Genomic DNA, 19,480 nt, shown 5'->3' with positions numbered 1-19,480 from the left:
TATAGTTTAGCAAGGCGTCATCCTTGGTCGTCCCTCTGTCAGCTTGCTGGGTCTTACTTCACTATTTTGTTCGAGCTATTCAAACATGCCTTGATTTTGAAACACAATCTACTCTCATGGACTAACTAAAGTATGTGATCAAAATTTTATATCAGATTTGAGAATCGGATCATGTGGACTAAATAACTTTCGAAATCTGGAGTAAAATCTGAAAATTTCAACAAATCAGCGATTTTTATAACATAGTGTATTTATTTAAGCAAAGCATTATGCTTATTTTTTTACTTCACCTGGAACATAGTTCCGGGGAGCTTATTGGATGGCATGTCGTCTGTCCATCCTGTCCATCCATAAACACTTGCAACTTCTTCGCTGAAACTCCACACACACACACACACACACACACACACACACACACACACACACACACACACACACACACACACACACACACACACACACACACACACACACACACACACACACACACACACACACACACACTTTCAATGAAAATTGACCACAACCTTCATCACCCAGTGTGTACCAAAGTTTGTGTTCACGGCATTAAAGAAAAAAAATTGGGGTCTGAGGGGGTCGAGAAACTAAGTTCCCTTCCCTCTCCACATACTGCCTTCCCTTCCCCTTCCCTCACGTTTTACTCCTCCCAAACACCCTCCACCACCATACAACTCTCACAACAGTCGAGGAGAGGAAACGGTATCAAAGAATGTGCTAATTAGAGGCACCAGTAGAGTCTCAAGAGTCCACGAACAGAGAACCAGGAGAAGCTCGTGTGAAGATGACGACAGGAGGAAGAAGCCTCGTGTAAAATCGATCCAAACTGGCATCACCCTGTGTTTTTAAGAGCCTGGAGGAAGGAGATGGAGGCTAGACCAGGAGGTCTCATCTAAAAAGGACAAAGGGGGGGGGGGCAGTTGGCCTGGTTGAAGGCCTACCCATCACTGGCTCTGTTCCTTACTGGATCTTGTATTGCAGCTCGTCTCTGAAGCAGACACCATCGAGTCCTGCATCCACCCTGCACATCAGATAAAAAGGAAGTCCTGCTTGCATTATTGTGTTGTATAAATGTGATCCGTGGTGCCTTGTGGGTTATGATGTGAGCTTTTATTTCTCATCATTGTATATAAGTTTTGCATATCCCCATTCCCCTCCTTGTGTCTTTTGACTCGCTTGGTTTGTTTGGTTTATGAGAGCATCTTGTCAACCCTTTTCCATATACTTTGCTTTTTATAATAATTCCTTTAAAAGGTAAGAAAGCATATTTCAGCCATCTGCTAAGCCTGGTGTTGGCTTGGCGGTTAGGATAGCTGGCTTGGGATCTTAGGAATCTGAGTTTGAGCCGCTGTTGGCCATTGAATTAACACCACATGGGGTTCACTCAGCCTGTCATCCTTCTGATGTCAGTAAAATGAGTACCAGCATACTTGTAAAGGGGCACAACATCAGTGGCACAGCCACGCTTCCAATAAATGATCGCTACCCAGCAGCCAAGTTGCCATACACAAGAACGGAGAACCAACTCCAGATGTGACAAAAACCTGGTGGCACCTTGTCAAGCCTATCTCTGGTGTATGCTTTCCTTCCATCCCTTCCTTCACTTCAAATGGCACTACAGCCAACTCAGCTCGTGAGAAGGCCAAATGCCTCAATTCTCTGTTTGCTTGAAAATCTTGTGTCCCTAACCTGTCTCTGTCTCTCTGTCTCTCTGTCTCTCTGTCTCTCTGTCTCTCTGTCTCTCTGTCTCTCTGTCTCTCTGTCTCTCTCTCTCTCTCTCTCTCTGTCTCTCTCTCTCTCTCTCTCTCTCTCTCTCTCTCTCTCTCTCTCTCTCTACTCACCCTTCCCAGTCATACCCAACTGCTGCTGAATTTTGTCTTTTGCACCTGAAACGGTGGAAAAGTTTCTCACAACCCTCGACTGTGACTCTGCAACCAGACCGGACGGCATCAGCTCATATGTCCCAAACACCTGCTCTGCTTCTCTTATACTTCCTCTCTCTGCCATTTTCATCCTGTCATTTGGCATAGGTCATCTTCCATCTGCTTGGAAATCGGCCAACATTGCAGCATTGCATACAAAGGTGCAAAAACTGATCACCTTAGCTGCAGATCAATTAGCTTACTTCCAATCATCAGCAAGGTCAGGAATCCATCATTGCAGTTGACATAAAATCATTCCTTTTCTCCAATAGCCTCATCTCAGATCATCAATTTGGATTCAGACCTGGTCACTCTACCTTGGACATGGTACTTCTACTCTCCCAACAATGGATGGAGGCCCTCAATATCAGACATGAGATCAGGGCTGTCTCTCTGGACATATCACGAGCTTTTGATTCAGTCTGGCATCCTGCCTTGATCTCCAAACTGTCTGCCTATGGAATCCAAGTCCAACGCCACTCATGGATTACTGACTCCCTCCACTATCGTAAACAACAGGTCACTCTCATCGGAACCTTTTCTTCTCCTCTCCCTGTCAAGGCTGGAGTACCACAGGCAGTGTCCTTAGCCCCAACTTATTCCTAATCTTCATCAATGATCTCACTGACACTATGGGAAAATCCTGTTTATCTTTGATGATGACTTCACTCTCTGTTGTGACGTTCCTCATCCCTTTGACAGACAGGCAGCAAAGCTGCCTCTTTCTTCTCCTCAGACTTTGACAAAATCACAAACTGGTTAAGCACTTGGAAAATGTATTTCAATCCTGAGAAATCCCTCACACTCACTCTCTTTCTCCGAAAGGACTGTACTGCAAACCCTTCCATCTACTTTCTCAACAACCCCCTCAAAGAGGTTCAGTCACTCAAACTCTTGGATCTCACTCTCAACCATGATTTCTGTTGGACAAACCACATTTCAAAATTGGCCTCCAAAGCCTGACACTGATTTGGCATCCTCCATCGTGTAAAGTCTTTCCTTGGCACAGTTGAGCTCATATCTACCTACAAGGCTTTCATCTATAGCTTTATGAATACATGCTGCTCTCCCCTCTGGGCTGGCACCCCTGCCTCAAATCTTGCACAGCTTGATGCCCTTTAAACATAGGCCTTCGATATCATTGGAATCTCTTCCTCTTATGTGGCGACTTCAATTGTCATCATGCCAGTTGGCTAGGTGTGGGTACCTCTCTCAGCTGTCATGGCACCTCAGCAAAAGCTTTCTGTGACTCATTGGGACTGACTCAATCGGTCAACTTCCCGACCCGGATCTCAACCAATGGGCCTCTGTCTCTTCTGGATCTGATTTTGACAAATTTCCCTGACAATATCTGCTGCTCTTCCTTCGCTCCAATCGGATCTTCTGACCACGTCCTTGTCAAAGTGGACATCTCTCTGGCTGTTATCAGAGAACCACCTCACCGCCGTCGAGTCTGGCATTTCACTCAAGCCGACTGGCAGGGTCTCCGAGCAGCCATCAAACTTACAGACTGGTCTCCTATCACTACTTTCTGAAACATCAACTCATCCTGGGAATTCTTTCAAAGAAACTTGCTCTGCCTCATGCACAAATCTATCCCCTCTCGTGTTCAGTTGCCCTACCCTTCCTCCCGCCCTTGGTTTACTGAAGCTTGTTGTGAGGCAGTTGTCCTGAAACAACTTGCCTTTGCCTCATGGAAAGCAAACCCAACTGAGGGCAATCTCAGTTCCTTCCAGAAAGCTCGGAACAAGTGTGTATCTACCCTCAGGAGAGCCAGAAAACAACATCTTTCTCATCTCAAGTCTGAACTCTCAAACCTCTCTCCCTCCTCAAAATCCTGGTGGCGTTTAATCAAACCTGTTTCTGGTGTATGTTCCCCCTCCACCCCCTCCCTTACCTCAAATGGCCGCACTGCTGATACCGCACGTGAAAAAGCTGAATGTCTAAACTCGGTGTTTGCAGCTAAATCTTGTGTCCAAAACCCATCACTCTCTCTACCCACCTTACCCAGTCTCACCCAACTGTCCGTGAACTCTGTGTCCTTTTCTCCTGACAAGGTGGAGAGATTGCTGTCAAACCTCGACTCAGATTCTACAACCGGTCCAGACGGCATCAGCCCACGTGTCCTCAAAGCCTGCTCTTCTGCTCTTGCTCACCCTCTCTCTGTTCTATTCACCCTCTCATTTGCTCAAGGTCATCTGCCATCTGCTTGGAAATCTGCTAACATCACTGCCCTGCATAAAAAGGTGCAAAAACAGATCCCTGCAACTACAGACCAATCAGCCTTCTCCCAATCATCAGCAAGGTTATGGAATCCATCATCGCTTCAGACATGAAATCCTTCCTCTTCTCCAATGGCTTGATTTCCGATCATCAATTTGGTTTCAGACCAGGTCACTCTACCCTGGATATGCTGCTTCTGCTCTTCCATCAATGGATGGAGGTCCTCAATGCCAGACAGGAAATCCGAGCCGTATCCCTGGACATATCACGTGCTTTTGACACAGTCTGGCACCCTGCACTACTCACCAAACTCTCTGCCCATGGTATTCAAGGCCATCTCCACTCATGGCTCGCAGAATTCCTCTCCTGTCGCAGTCAACGTGTGGCCCTAAATGGAGTTCTTTCATCCCCTCTTCCTGTGCAGGCTGGAGTTCCTCAAGGTAGCGTTCTAGGCCCTGTTCTTTTTTGGTTTTCATCAATGATCTCTCCAACTCTCTGGAAAATCCTCTATTTCTCTTTGCCGACGACTCCACCCTCTGCCGTACCATCTGTCATCCCTCAGACCGGCAAGCAGCAGCTTCTTCGCTCACTGCAGATCTGGATAAAATCACAAACTGGTCCAACACGTGGAACATGTCTTTCAATTCAAACAAATCTCACACTCTCACTATGTCTCTTCGAAAGGACCGTTTAGAAAACCCCCCCATCCACTTTCTCAACAATCCTCTGGAAGAAGTCTTTTCTGTCAAGCTTCTGGGTCTCACTATCTGCCATGACCTTTCCTGGGAAAGTCACATTTCCAACCTCGCCTCAAAAGCCAGTCGCCGACTGGGAATCCTCCGTCGTGCAAAGTCCTTCCTCGGCCCTCTTGAGCTCCTGACCACTTACAAAGCTTTTGTCCGTAGCCCGATGGAGTACTGCTCTCCCCTCTGGGCTGGTGCTCCTGCGTCCCACCTTTCTCGGCTCCACGCTGTCGAAACCAGAGCATTTAGGATCATCGGCATCTCCCGCAATGGAGCTGAGTCTTTGGGCCTCTCACTCAATCACCGCAGGTTGGTCGGTGGTCTTTGTCTTCTACCGACTCCTCTCCAGCCTTGCCCCCCCTGCTCTCTCTGCGATTTGTCCCCACCCCATTTCCACAGGGCGCTCAAGGTCTGCCAACAACCCCCTTCTGGTAAAACTACCAAAATCACGAATCACTGCTCATCTTCACTCTTTCATTCCTCTTTTTTCCCGCCTTTGGAATAAACTTCTTCACTCTATTCATTCCCATTCTTCCCTCCAGGCTTTCAAAACAGCTGTTCACCACCACCTCTTATCATCCCCCATCCAAATCCTCGATCTTTTCTACCCCCGATAATCCACCCAAGCCCACTTCCTTCAATTCCCCTGCTTTCCTTCCTGAAAGTCCCTGTAATGTCCATCTTCTCTTCACCATGTTCCCCGTCCCATCCCCATCCCTCTCCCTTCCACAGTTCACCGAATGTGTCTGTTCCCCACTGTTTTGTCCCTTCCACTCTCGCCCCTCTTGTCTCATGCCCCCTTGCTGTGAGTTGTGTGTGAGCTCTCATATGAGCCTTGACAAGGTATACAAAAAAAAAATGTCACAATGAAGCTGAGTCGATGGGCCTGTCACTTCACCATCCCCGACTCTGTCTTCTTCCGCCTCATTTCTGGACTTGCACACTCTGCCCTCTCCATGTTTTGTCACCCCCCCCCAGGTATCTACAGGATGCACGTGGTCGACCAGCAACCCCCTCTTGGTGAAACTGCCTAAAATCATCACTGCTCACTTCCACTCATCTATTCCTCTGTTCCCCTCCTGTGGGACCACCTTCCAAACTATCTTCAATCTCATTCTTCCCTCCAGGTCTTCAAGACAGCTGTTCCCCACCATTTCAAGTCACCCATCCCCTCCCCATCCAAAGTCATGATCTTTTCTACAGCCATTAAACCATGCGTGACCATATTCCGAGCCTCGAGAGACCTAAGTGCCAAACGGACGGCATCCTACTTTGGAGGTGATGTGTTTGCATAATTGATGTGCATGACGTCGGTGTCATGTTACATTTCAGGTCAGTGTGCTTCTTTCGATATGAACATATCTTTCGATATGTTCTTTCGATACTAATAGGACTCTGACCTGTAATTTACTTTCATTCTTATTTTAAGTAGTGAGTTTGTTGGATGCTATGATTTAAAAAATATATTTGCTCATCGTTTTCCATGGTCTCTTTTCTGACTTTATTCCACCCCCACTTTATTCCCTCTATCAATATGTAGAGCTTCCCCCCCCCTCCCACACACATTTCCCCACAACACACCCCAGATGTCACACTGTTTCAGAAACTCACACCCACTTTCCCTCCCAAATTAAAAGCTCAATGCTCACCACATTCATCTTGTCTTTGGAACAGATCCCCTTGCACCCATTACTTTGTGCCACCCCCTCCAGTCTGTGAAGAGTGCTACCCAGGATCATCTCACACTCTTCCCTATACCGATCCCTGCTTTCTTATAGTCTTACTGAGCCCCTCCACCTCTTAAGTTCCCCCCTTTAATATAGTTTTATGATATTATTGATCTATTATTTTCTTATCTCTTGCTTTTCCTGCCACTCAATGATCGTATTGTATTTTTGTCTCCCTGTTCCCCTTTTTCCTCCCGTAAAGTTGTTGCCCCCCTATCATTTCACTCCACAGTGAGCCAGGATTAAAAACAAACTCCAAGATTCTGGTCAGTTTTCCTTTTAAGTGCTGTAATTGTTTAAAATAACCTTTCTTGAGCAATAAGTAAGTCACTGTAGAGGGCTTCGAGAAGCTACAAATGAACTTTTCCATCAGACCTGGAAAAAAAAAAGGTCATTGATGAAAATCTTTCCACAAATTCAAACTCTCAGCGGATTGGAGATGAAGTTGATAGGCAAAGTTGTTTTATTTTTCCACTCATCCTTCAAAGAAAATATAAGTAACGTCCAAGCAATGAGGAAGTCACTTTGCATCATATGAAGCAAATTTAGGTCAGACATAGTTCCGAGGACAATGAAATAAAGAAAGCTTCACGTGGTGACGGAAAGTTTAATATATATATATATATATATATATATATATATATATATATATATATATATATATATACATGCATACATATACAATCACACACACAAACACAGTGTAGAAATTCTACTAAAGCCATTATCAAGTTAACAAGTAAGTCCTCAACACTGCGCAGATGGTTACTCCCCTAAATGTGACTTTCAAGCACGGAAACAAAACTGTCGCAAGTGCAATGTAACTGATGCCTCATGTCTCACAAGCCAGATTAGTGTCATCAAGTACAATGTCTAAAAAAGAATGACTCCAGAGACAGCAAGGTGAAAAGCTGTATGAGTTATACTTACTCCAGAATATTTATAACTTCCCTGAAATCAAAAACTTCAAAGTAATTTTTTGTTTCAGTTCCAAAAATGTAATGGAAAAAAAATTTCGGGAATCTTTCAACATGACCACAATAGAAAATTTCACTCGAAACCATGAGAAAGTGAGAATATATTTGAGTTGATGTAGTCTTCATTTGTGGAACATATAATATCATCATCGGCAGTTTGTTCAAGACATATGTTAATATGTCCTTCACCTGGCCCACCCAAAGGGATTCTTCCCTTCCCGGATTATGAGGAGCATTGAGAAATTTTGAAGAAGATACTCACAATTGTCCAAAAAACGTCATCGGCATTTTTTGTTGTTGTTGTTAATATGTAAGTGTACTATATAATTTAATAAAACGAAATATTTACATCTACCCTACCTCCCAAACCTCAAGTCCTCAACTCTTCCCCTCCCCCTCCCAACCACAGGGTGTAAGGTTCCCAAAGATTTGGAACACCTCTTCATGCAAGGCCATCTACTTGTATATTTAACAATGAAAAAGCAAGCATGCCTCAAATTATTGAATGTCATGCTCATTCGTAGAACCTTTTGATCTAAAGACATTTTGACAGCAATTGTTTGCTTTGTCATGCCAAGAGTGAGGGATGATTGGGTCAATGATCAAAACAAATCTCCAATTATTTCACTCGATTCACTTTTCACAAGGATTGTGAGAAAGCACTATGAAGATATCAACAGTATTCAATCATGCGCATCTCTTTAAGAATCCAGAACTTTGTTCTTAATCAGAATGTTTCCAGTTTATTCAACAGCCTTTTAGCCTGGAAGTTACGTAAGTGGGTTTTCAGTATGGCATGCACAGATGGAACGCATCAAGGAAACAATTACTCCTCAACAAGTGGTCCCAGATGCACAGACGAAAATGCAACTGAGAGAGAGGGAAGATGGTGAGAGTAGAAGAAAGAGAGAGACAGGAATGATTAAAGATAGAAAAGGAGACAAAAGAAGGGCATAAGAAGTGTGAAGAAAGAGATGAGAGAAGGAAAGGAGTGACCAGTGAAGCGAACAGTGAGGGTATGAAAGAATTAGAGTTTGGAGAAGAAAAAAAATATGAAAGAATACAATGATATCAACAGGTTGATCATATACAACACAGTTCACATCAATATACTAACTCATTAAAACAGTTTCTTCAAACTTTTAACAGAACATTATGTTACACCACAGACATCACACTTTGTCCGTATGCTCAATGGAGTGTGGTACCCTCCCATCAGGGCTGGGGCACCAGCATGACATCTCTCCTGGATTCTGTGGAATTTAAAGGTTTCCAACATTAATGGAATCTCCCACGATGATCCCAAGCCGGTCTGTTTCAGTGGCCTTTCTGTTTTTCTGCCTTTCCTCCAGTCTCGATCCCCCTGTCCTATCAACCCTCCCTAATCCCTCTCCCCTGAACCTCCCCAGCTACTTCAACACAGACATGTTCGATCAGCAACCCCCTCTCCGTGTAACTTCCAAAATTCAGGTTAACTGCACACCTCAAATATTTTGTTTCTATTTTCTACCTTTTGTAGAATTACCTTCCAGAGGCTGTTCAGTTACATTTTCCCCTTTTGGATGACAAGTAAACTGTGCACCACCATCGTGTGCATTCTCCATCCCTACCAGTGATCTTTTGTACTTCTGTTCACCACACATAGTGCAACCCTTAACTTGCAGGTTACTTCATTCTCCTTCCTCCAATATCTCTTTCTCTCTCACACTCTCTCACTCTCTCACTCTCTCTCTCTCTCTCTCTCTCTCTCTCTCTCTCTCTCTCTCTCTCTCTCTCTCTCTCTCTCTCTCTCTCTCTCTCTCTCTCTCTCTCTGTCTCATCTTTCCTATTCTTTTATTCCCTTGCTTGTTGTATCCAACTATGGCTCCAATCTCAGTTCATCACATTGTTCTTCTGATAATGTGGAATAACCGATATTGAACTCCAAACACAGGTCTTATAGACCGTGAGTAGCTCTAATTTTTCATGTAAATACCTGGATCAACAGAGGATGCCCTGTCTGCGGCTTTCTTTGGAGGTCAGCTTTGTGCAGTATGTGGTTCGCCCAGGAGAGGTCATGGCTGATGGGGACTCCGAGAAGTTCAAGAGACTGAAGCTCTTCCAGTAATTGACTATGAAAATAGATAGATGGGTTAGTTTTATAATCTTTCCACAGTGACAAGGTGAGACTGTGAGATTTTCCAACATTGAAAGTTTCCATTTATCAGAACAGCATCGAATCATTTCCAGATATGCAGTGAGTTAAGTACGTAGCTCGTCAGTCAGTGGGACGGTGTAACACAATGTGGAATTGTCTGCAAAAATGAAGAGAAGGTTTTCCAGAGTATCGGAGAGGTTGTTTATGTAGATGAGGAACGAGACTGGGTTAACTATGCATTGACTACATGAGAGAAGGGAGCCAGAAATCCAGGAATGAAAGTGGCCTTGTACGCCACAGGCAGCGGGATTGGCAAGCAAAGCAGGATGCCAAGCTTTATGGAATGCCTGAGATATGTCTATGGAGATGGTCCTGACCTTTTAATTTGTATAAAAAGATTTCCTATTAGAAGGTTTAAAGAAAAACATACATTTTTATCTCGAGGATGTCTATTTCTGCTCTACCATTGAATTCATCAGGTTAGATTTGTTTTAATTGATTTAAAAGGAAATTTTATTCTCTACAGTTTACATGGTCTCAACTTGAGAAGCTTTAAAGAAACCCCATTTTGGAGAATGTCTCTTTCTTCTACATAGGGTATTCAAAATGTTCTCGAAACCATAATACTCCCGATAGGTTTTTCTTTTCTTTTCTTTTCCAATAAAGCACACAGATTAATTAAAACGGCACACAATAGAGCACACACTTCCACCAGCCTGAACAGTTTACGTTTTGCATCCCACTGATAGGCGAGATCTGCATCCGGACCTGAAACAAAATTGAATCAATTCATCCTTGTCACGCACACACAACCTCTCCACAAAGTTTCAGCTGATCCGTCCACAACTTTTTGAGATATTGTGCTATTTATTATTTTTGGCTCTATGTCTCAATGGTGAAGAATCACTCATCGTTTTTTGGCCCCATCTCTCAATGGTGAAGAACCACTTGAAGAATTCTTGGATAAGGATTTGGATCTTCACCGAAATCGAATCAGTTGGTCCTTGTCACACACACAACCTGTCCACCAAGGTTCTTCCGAATCCGTCCATAACTTTTTGAGATATCGTGTTCACAGACAAGCAGACAGGGGAGAAAACATAACCTCTGTCCACCTTTGGTGGTGGAGGTAATTAAAACTTATTAAGAAGTACACATCATGAAATATTGGGGAATGCAGAGTTGAGCATTGTTGAATGATTGTGAGTACTGCAATTCGTTCTGCATATGTTTTGAATGCCACACACAGTGTTATGTTGGAGAATCATTGTTTATGCTCATTTCGGTCCATTTATCTGTGCCATAAATGCTTCTAATAATCATGACGATGGTATTAAAGAGATGCTAATGAAGGCAATTTTAGTAAAAGCATAATTTGCTATAACTAATGGTGAAAATTGTCAGTCTCTTTTTCAGCTCATACCTGAGCCAGGAAATAAACAAGATTGAGAGCAAATAATGTTCAGGTCGCTCTGCTCACCGTAGGTCACATGACACAAGAAAATGGACAAATAAATGGAGTGTTTCACAGAATATTGCCGTGGTAAAAATTGATATATTCAGCTGTGCACGGCAAGCCTTTCATTTCAATTTGAGCAGCAGCCGTGGAAGGTCATGCAGTGAAGATTGTGACCTTTTCTTCTATGTTTGACATGTTTTTGTGGTGCTTTGATCTTTTCTGTACGGATGGTGTACTGTGGTAAACGGTGTACTGTATATAAATATTTAGTACTTTCTAGATGCGGTGGAAAGCTGAAATGCAACTCGAAGTCAACATCCCAGGAAAAAAAAAAAACACAAAACAGTCTGAAAATATCCATCAACAAAAATATCCATGAATAATATTTGGCTGGTGCAGATTTACTCTGCTCATGGCAGGTCACGTGACCCAAGACAATGGAGCTCACAATCGAACTGGTTGCTAGGCAATGCTAACGCTCGACTCTTCTGCCTCTTATTTTATAACTTTTGCTGTATTTACATTAAAAATTACCATAACTCTAAACGTTTAAATTAAGAGCTCATTCTAATCATTAATTTATTGATTGACTTGAGTTGTATATCTGCTTGCAAAATGCAAGCACAATACATTTTCATGAAATATATAAAGTTTATCTTTTTTATGTACTTACAGCAGCGGTACCCGGTGTTTCCCAATGGGGGCCGAAACACTTCCCTACACCCACATCGGAATGGGGTCAGGTACCATTTAATATTACCTGTCACATCGTTACAAAGGTGTAGGCACAAAAGAAAGATAAAAAAAAATCCAAACAAAATCCAACTTTTTTTTTCAAAAATTAAAAAAACAACATTTTTTGGGGGTCTAAAACATTCCCCGACACTCACTGATAAACCTCTGAAAGTTATGATTTCCATTCAGCCATCTCTGAGAAAAATAGCGACATGCATAGACACACAAACGGCTCTCTAATAGTACATTAGATTCACGTCGGATTCACCCGAGCATTTGATTGCGGTGTGCAAGCATGCCACAATCGTATAATATAAGCATCGATATTTACTCTGATTTTGACTTCAAAAATGCCTTTTGCAATCGAATAATGTCAGAGGCAAAATATCTAAACAAGCAGGTACTGGTTTTTGTGCTCATTAGTGGAGTGTGAGTAGATACACAGACAACTCTGATAAAGGGTGCCGCTCGGCTAGAATTAGTTCCATCTATCTTCAGATGTTGATATTTGCTGAATAACCAAACGAAATCCCTTTCTCTGGCTAATAAAAGCACCTGATATGATATCTGATATGTTTGTTATACCCATGCCTTTTGAAAAAAAAAAAAAAACGGGGGAATATTGTAATCGGCTCCATCTGTCTGTCTGTCCGTCCGTCACACTATCTCCTCCTAAACGGTTGGGCAGAAATTCACCAAACTTGGTAGTTATGATCACAACATGGCAGGTGCAAGAGCAGTATCACTTTTGGCCCTTTCCCTCTTGAGTGGGGTCAAAAGGTCAAATCCCCAAAAATGCAATTACGGGCACATTTTAAAAAATTTTAAATGGAAACTTTGTATATGCAATCAACACTGGGTGATACATGAAATATGTTAAGATATTTTTGGATTTGACCCCTGCTTCATGCCCCAAAGGGGCATGGGTGAACTTAGAGTCACAGTGGTGAAAATGGGGGAAAAATTAACTCAATATTTGAGATCAACTCAAAAGGTTTCACCAGGTTATCCCTGGTGTAACCTTTTGCCATCTTTCAACATTGCTTGAGGTGGGAAGCGTGGGAATTTGCGATAGCATGCCATCGACTTCACTCTTGTACTTTAGTTCGAATTTTGATGCATTGAATCTTTGCCTATAGGTTACTTTGATATAAACTTATTGATAATACTACCCTCTCATATATATTTCATGTTCCACAATCTTTAACAGATAATTGGTGCTTCTGAAGCAGCTTATTGGTTAGGATTATGTGAGATGGTTTTCCATTGCCTTTCCATCAGTCATTCAGGGCAGGAATTTGCAATTTGTTCATTGTGCTGGTGATAACTAACTTACTATTCATGAAAGTCACTGTGGGCTCTTTAAGGTCCACTAACTAAAGAAGGCAGACACAACTCCCAGTTTAACATTGATCCGAGGGACGTTGCACGCATTGATACCTTGCCCTACATGTGAAATGCCAGGATAAAAGTATACAGCTGGGTCAGGATTTGAGCCCAGGCTAGACAGCTCAGAAGGGATCACTCTATGCTATCCTGTCAACCTTTTAATTTTTGCTCCACCATTTTCTGCAGTCCTTGAAGCTTTTGAAGGAAGATGTGGACAGGACCTCAATAGACATTAGTGTAGTTTAACATGAATTTCAAGGACATTGGCATCAATCATTGTACTTTAACATTAATTACAAGGGTATTCGTAGATTAAGAATAAATCAACACAGTAAATGGTGTTTGAACTCTGGATCCCAGCATCATGAGTGATGTTGAGATGGCATTACGAAACATTCCATTCCAGTTTTCTTCAAAATATCTAATGAAATGACAATATATTTCTCAAACTACCAATATATTATTCTAACAAAAACAAGTATTCACCAGACTCAGTGGTGTAATTTGTTACAGTGTCCACCTTAAGTCAGGGAGATCAGCAGTTTGAATCCCAGGAAAGTCATGCCAAAGCCTTTTTTTTTTAAATGGTACATGCTGCTTCCTTGCTTTATGCTCAGCATTTAACCTCATCTACATAAATAAAGAAACACATGGGAACAAATAATCTTTCAAGGAATGATGGATAAGCACAGAATATATAGGACTTCATAGAGGACAGGAAAGAGCTTCATCAAACGAAGCTGCAAGAAACAACAGATGAAGACACTCAAACATTAGCAGAGATATTTTTTTAAAAAACAACAACAATGCAGTAAAGTGCAGTACCAGGAGAGATAAGTGACAACAGTATGGTAAAAAAGCTGAAGAAGTGGAAACTGCTGCAAAGAAGGATGAGACAAAAATTGTCAAATGTTGAGAGATTTTGTAAATTGAAGTGTCATCTCAGCCCACCACCTCAATTAAAGCTTACGATGGAACCATCTTGGCAACAGAGGAGGAGAAAAGTAGGAGATTGAAGGAACCTTTTTAGAAATCGTTGACTAGATCCCTCCGCAACAAATACTGGATATTGACCCAGCTGCATTGCTCAATGTAAATGGCGAGATGTTTTGTCCAAGAGAAGTGGAGCAAGCAATCAAAAAACTGAAGGTTGAGAAATCACCAAGAGTTGACAAGACCATTGCAGATATGCTGAAAGCTGGTGGTACAACGGATGCTTGCAAATTGTTGAAGATATGCAACAATGCATGGATGGCAGAACATTGGCCACATGAATGGAAACAATCAAACAAAGAAAGGAAATCTCACAGACTGCAATAAATTGGTGGGGCATGACGTTGCTTGCAATTCCATGCAAAGCATTCTGTATTATCATCTTAATCTGTATTCGCTATAATGTAGACAACCAGTTTAGGGAGGAACAAGTGGGTCCTGCGGATCCTGCAGAAGTTTGTGCTCAGGGTGCAATAAAGCTCAGGCAGAGATAGGTTTTGTTTTGTGTCGCTCGACTTTCCCATCCTCTGGGAATCCATGGTTGGAACAGCATTGAACAAGGCAAAGCATTTTAAAGAGAAAGCACAATTAAGCCAGATGGACAGGTTGAAAAACAGAACACAAAACCAGAGAATTCTTAGAACACAATACTCCATGCTGTTGTGAGAAACAAGGACAGGAGCAGGGTCGACGAGTGGCAAATTTGATTTATCGTGATGATGTAAAATGTTGTAATAATTTGTATAAGTACTGCTAAACAGAAGGGTTTTGAAAGTCCTAAAAAGGCGATTTGTGTTCTACATTGTTCAAGCATATAATTAAATTTAAACAAATTAAAGATTTTTAAAGGTTGAAGAAAAAAATTGATTTACCGCCGCTGTGATGCATCATATTTTACATCACCTTATGTAACACATTACATAAATATTCATGCCTGTTGTTTGTGTCCTTTATGACATCCGTAAAAACAGTAAGTTTCCTGTTTGGAACATTTTAAAATTTTATTTGATTTTCAGACAGGCAGAGAAAGTAAAATAATTCCCTCTCCTTTTTGATCATGCGCAATTGGGTTGAATTCAGAGACAAAGTACAGTCAAACTGCAAGTTTGTTTTCTGGTTCATGTTCCGATTCGTGTTCAAAATATAACATTCAATTTAAATCAAGTTGTTCCTCGATCATAAACTGACGTTTGTCGACAGAAGAACAGACAAACAGACAGATAGAAGTGAACCAATTGCTTAACCCCACTTTATGCTATGCATGCGTAAGGTAATAAAATATCGACAAAAAAATAATCATCAAAGTAAAACGAAGGTACCTTGTGGTGAAATATGACAAAGTGCATCATTTTTGGTGCAAATTTCTTGGAAACTTTGTAATAGTTGAACAAAATTGCGACTCCTTAAATTCTGGAATGATACGTGAACGTAGTAAAGCTTTCAGGCATGCAAAACGATGTTGCACTGCATTATTTTCAATCTTTGCCTTTCTGGTTTTGTATGTTGCAAGTTTTTGCAGATGCCAAAATAAACTTTGCAAGGAGATACTGTGATTTATCTTCTTTCTTTATGAGGTGTCCAAAAATCAAACATGTTGGAGAAAAATGAAGCCAGAAACGTAATTGCAGAATTCTCACCAGCAAAAAAAAAAATGGATGATGAGGATGGGAATGCATATTTTTGTGAAAGACTGTTTCCATTTCACCACCATAGACAGTTTGTGAAATGTTGACAACAGAGCCCTAGAACTTGGTGCCCCATGAAGCAACCTCCAGCTTAGTCACCCACCAATCTTGGTATTGGGTAGAGATTAATAAAGAAGACTCCCACTGTGGATGGGCCGGCAAGGGGGAGGGGGTGGAACAAAATCACACCAGGGAGCGTCGAGCTGATCTGCAATTGCAATAAAATGGAGTGAATGGACAACTTGCAAGTATATGTCCTTCCTTGATAGTCCACAGAGAATACTCCAGCTGCACTAGGGACCTTTCTCATATTGTGCGTAGGTGGTGGCTGGGAGATATAGCAACCTTGTTGTTTGATTGTAAAAGCCATGAAAGTATTGGGGCAATCCTGAACAGTTTCATCACCATCACAAGGATTCTCCAGATTAGCCAAACAATCAGGAAGCAATGAGTTCTTAACATCCTTGAGTATCCTAAAAGGAACTCAGGTCATCTGTAGGCCTAATTTTACTGCAAGTTCCTCAGGTGAGAGAATGCCATTCTTCCCATCCTTCAAGAGATCTCTCTAACGGTGGATATACCCCTTTGGCAAGAGTTTCCTCCTTATGGTAAGGGAAGCGATCATTGTTGCCTATAGAAATGAATTGAGGAAAAGTGGCTCTTCTAGCAGGTCTTACCTGGGTGAGGACCATTTGTTCTTTTATCATCAAACTCCTGCTTTCCAGACCTTCAGCATTTCCTGATAAAAAAATAAGGCAATGGGACACTGCCGAGGCTTTTGGTGATGATGGTGAATATATGCCTTTTGTACCCTTGACTGAGCACTTTACTGAAGAAGGATGATGCCAGCATGCACCATCCATTGAGGTATTGGGTTCACATAAAAGAAATGCTGAATGGTTTCTGTAGCTTGAAGGCATAAAACATGGCTATGAAGGCAGGGAAAACCCTGTCCACCTTCAGCCAGAAGGAAACTCAAGATTCTGAAGGATACCCAATGCTTTCTATTCCAAAAGGAGTCCAACAACCTCCTTTGCATATTAGCCAGAAACTCATCTGGAATACTTATGCAAGAAAACTTGCACAACTACTTTGGAATGACAAATTGCTTAATGAAAACAGTTCTCCCATACAGAGACGGGATCCTCAGTAGCCCACTCCATTCTTTCAGCCGAACCAGTATTTTGTCCCCGAGAGTGCTCCAGTTGTGAATTTATGAGCATTTACGAGAGATGGACAAATAGACCCCCAAATATTTAAGTTCATCTCACTTGATCTTACTGGATATAGAGACATGAAGTGATGCTTATTTTCCACTCGTTACTCCGCTGTATCCTCATTGATAGGGTTGTATTTCAATGGATTGATGACCCAGTGCTGACTTGAATTGGTTGATGGATATTGCTTTAATGGCATCGTCAAGAAGCCCATTCCAATTGTTCATGCTCCTGACAGAGAAAGTATTTTGCCTGATTTTTTAATTATTTATCTCTTTCGTTATCTATCGATCGAAAGAGGAGTGAATTCTTACAGATATTATTCTGTAAGGCTCACATGGCTGCGCCTGGATAGGATCGATGGTTGTGGAGTAGCAGCTGAAACCCAAATCCTATCCAGTTTCCTCCTGATGACTCCATCTTTGCTCTTTACTTCTTCGGGTTCCTTCTTAGTCTTCTATTTGATTTAGTTCTGCAATGTTTCTCCCTCACTTTCTTGACATGGCCTCTTGTTCTTGAGTTCTCGTTCATTTCAAATCATTGTTGGGCATTAAGTTGACCAATTTCTTCCATTATCTTGAATATCCGGATGAGCTCCGCTGATTGCCTTCTGCAGACCAGTGTAGATAATTCAGTGCTCTCAGTCTGTCAGGATAGGATACTCTCAGCATATGAAATCTGTAATCTGCCTTGTTGCCCTCTATTGGACTTTCTCAAGTCGGTCTTCAGCATGTATATATACATATATATACATATATATATATATATATGTATATATATATTATATATACACACACACACACACACACACACACACACACACACACACACACACACACACACACACACACACACACACACACACACACACACACACACACACACACACACACACGTAGCACCACCAATATTCAAGAGTTGGTCTCACTATCATGGAATACGATTGATTGTATTATATATGTGGAGATCCATCCATTGGGACCATACCCCGTGCAGAGCGTTGATGATGCCTAAGCAGTCTCCTTGGCTATTGGACACAATCCTGGATGGGTTGCCACTCCGACAGAGATCCATCCATTATGTGGAGATGGCATAAGAAAAATGGCCGTCCATTCAAATGTGTACAAAATGGTACGCTTAACAACTTTTTTTGTTGTATACACTGTTGCGGCTCATATGAGAGCTAAACACAGAACATACAACAAGGGGAGCAGGAGGCAACGTACAACGAGGGTGGGAGAGGGAAGGAAAAAACAGTGTGGAACAGAGACATGAGGCGATGTGTTGGATGGAGAGGGATTGGGTGAGGTCAACAGGGTAAACAAGATGGACACTACAGGGACTTTCAGGAAGGAAAGCAGGGAATTTGGAGGAGGTGGGTTTGGGGTAGATTAGCGGAGGTAGAAAAGATCATGGTTTTGGATGGGAGAAGATAAGAGATGGTGGTGAACAGCTGTTTTGAAGACCTTGAGGGAAGAGTGGGATTGAAGAGAGTGTGGGACTTTGTTCCAAAGGTGCGAAACAAGAGCAATGAAAGAGTGAAAGTGAGCAGTGATTCTTTATTTTGGTAGTTTTACCAGAAGGGGGTTGCTGGCGGATCCTTAGTGTCTTGCAGAAATATGGGGGGACATATCTCAGACAAAGCATGGGGGCGAGGCCGAAGAGGAGATGGTAGAAGACAACAAAGACCATCGACCTGCCTGTGGTGAGAGAGCGAGAGTCCCAAAGACTCAGCCTCATCGTGGAAGATACCAATGATTCTAAATGCCTTGATTTCCAGAGTGTGAAGCCAAGAAAGGTGAGGCAGGAGCATCAGCCCAAAGGGGAGAGCAATACTCCATCAGGCTGTGGATGAAAGCTTTGTATGAAGTCATAAGCTACTGTAGAAACTACTATAGAATGAAGTCATAAGCATTTGAAAGGCACACATTTTATTCTCAAACGTTTTCATAACTAACAGGAATGAGTAATATGCTAAAATACATCACTAAAGCACTCTATCAAGAGATAGCAAAATCACCAATTTGTTAATCCTCAAAATGTTGATCAATGTCACTGTGCCGAGCACAATTATGGCTGAAGCAATTTCAATGATTCCAACTGAACAAAACGACATCCTCTCTTCGGTGTTGCACCCATATTGTAGCATGACATCTCAAAAAATTCATTTGATTCAAAAATTAATACACCACAAAAACGCACCGAAGCGATGACGTCACATAGGCATGACAACGCACGACCCGGATGTACTCCCC

At 42.1% G+C, this 19,480-nt stretch overlaps 1 long non-coding RNA gene across 1 annotated transcript in view; it reads right to left on the bottom strand.

Annotated features, from left to right (window-relative positions):
• Positions 1-427: 427 nt before the first annotated feature.
• LOC147019772 (uncharacterized) overlaps positions 428-19,480 on the bottom strand; it is a 42,523-nt gene continuing 23,470 nt past the window's right edge. The window contains exons 2-3 of the long non-coding RNA XR_015061512.1: positions 9,586-9,721; positions 428-1,039 (exon numbers count right to left, since the gene is read on the bottom strand). This is a non-coding gene — a long non-coding RNA (uncharacterized LOC147019772). The remainder of the gene's footprint in view (positions 1,040-9,585; positions 9,722-19,480) is intronic.

Source organism: Eptatretus burgeri, chromosome 9 (assembly GCF_056783735.1).
Source record: "Eptatretus burgeri isolate ZD-2024b chromosome 9, Ebu_testis_v1, whole genome shotgun sequence".
Classification (NCBI taxonomy): domain Eukaryota; kingdom Metazoa; phylum Chordata; class Myxini; order Myxiniformes; family Myxinidae; genus Eptatretus; species Eptatretus burgeri.
This window is presented reverse-complemented; position numbering and strand designations above follow the sequence as displayed.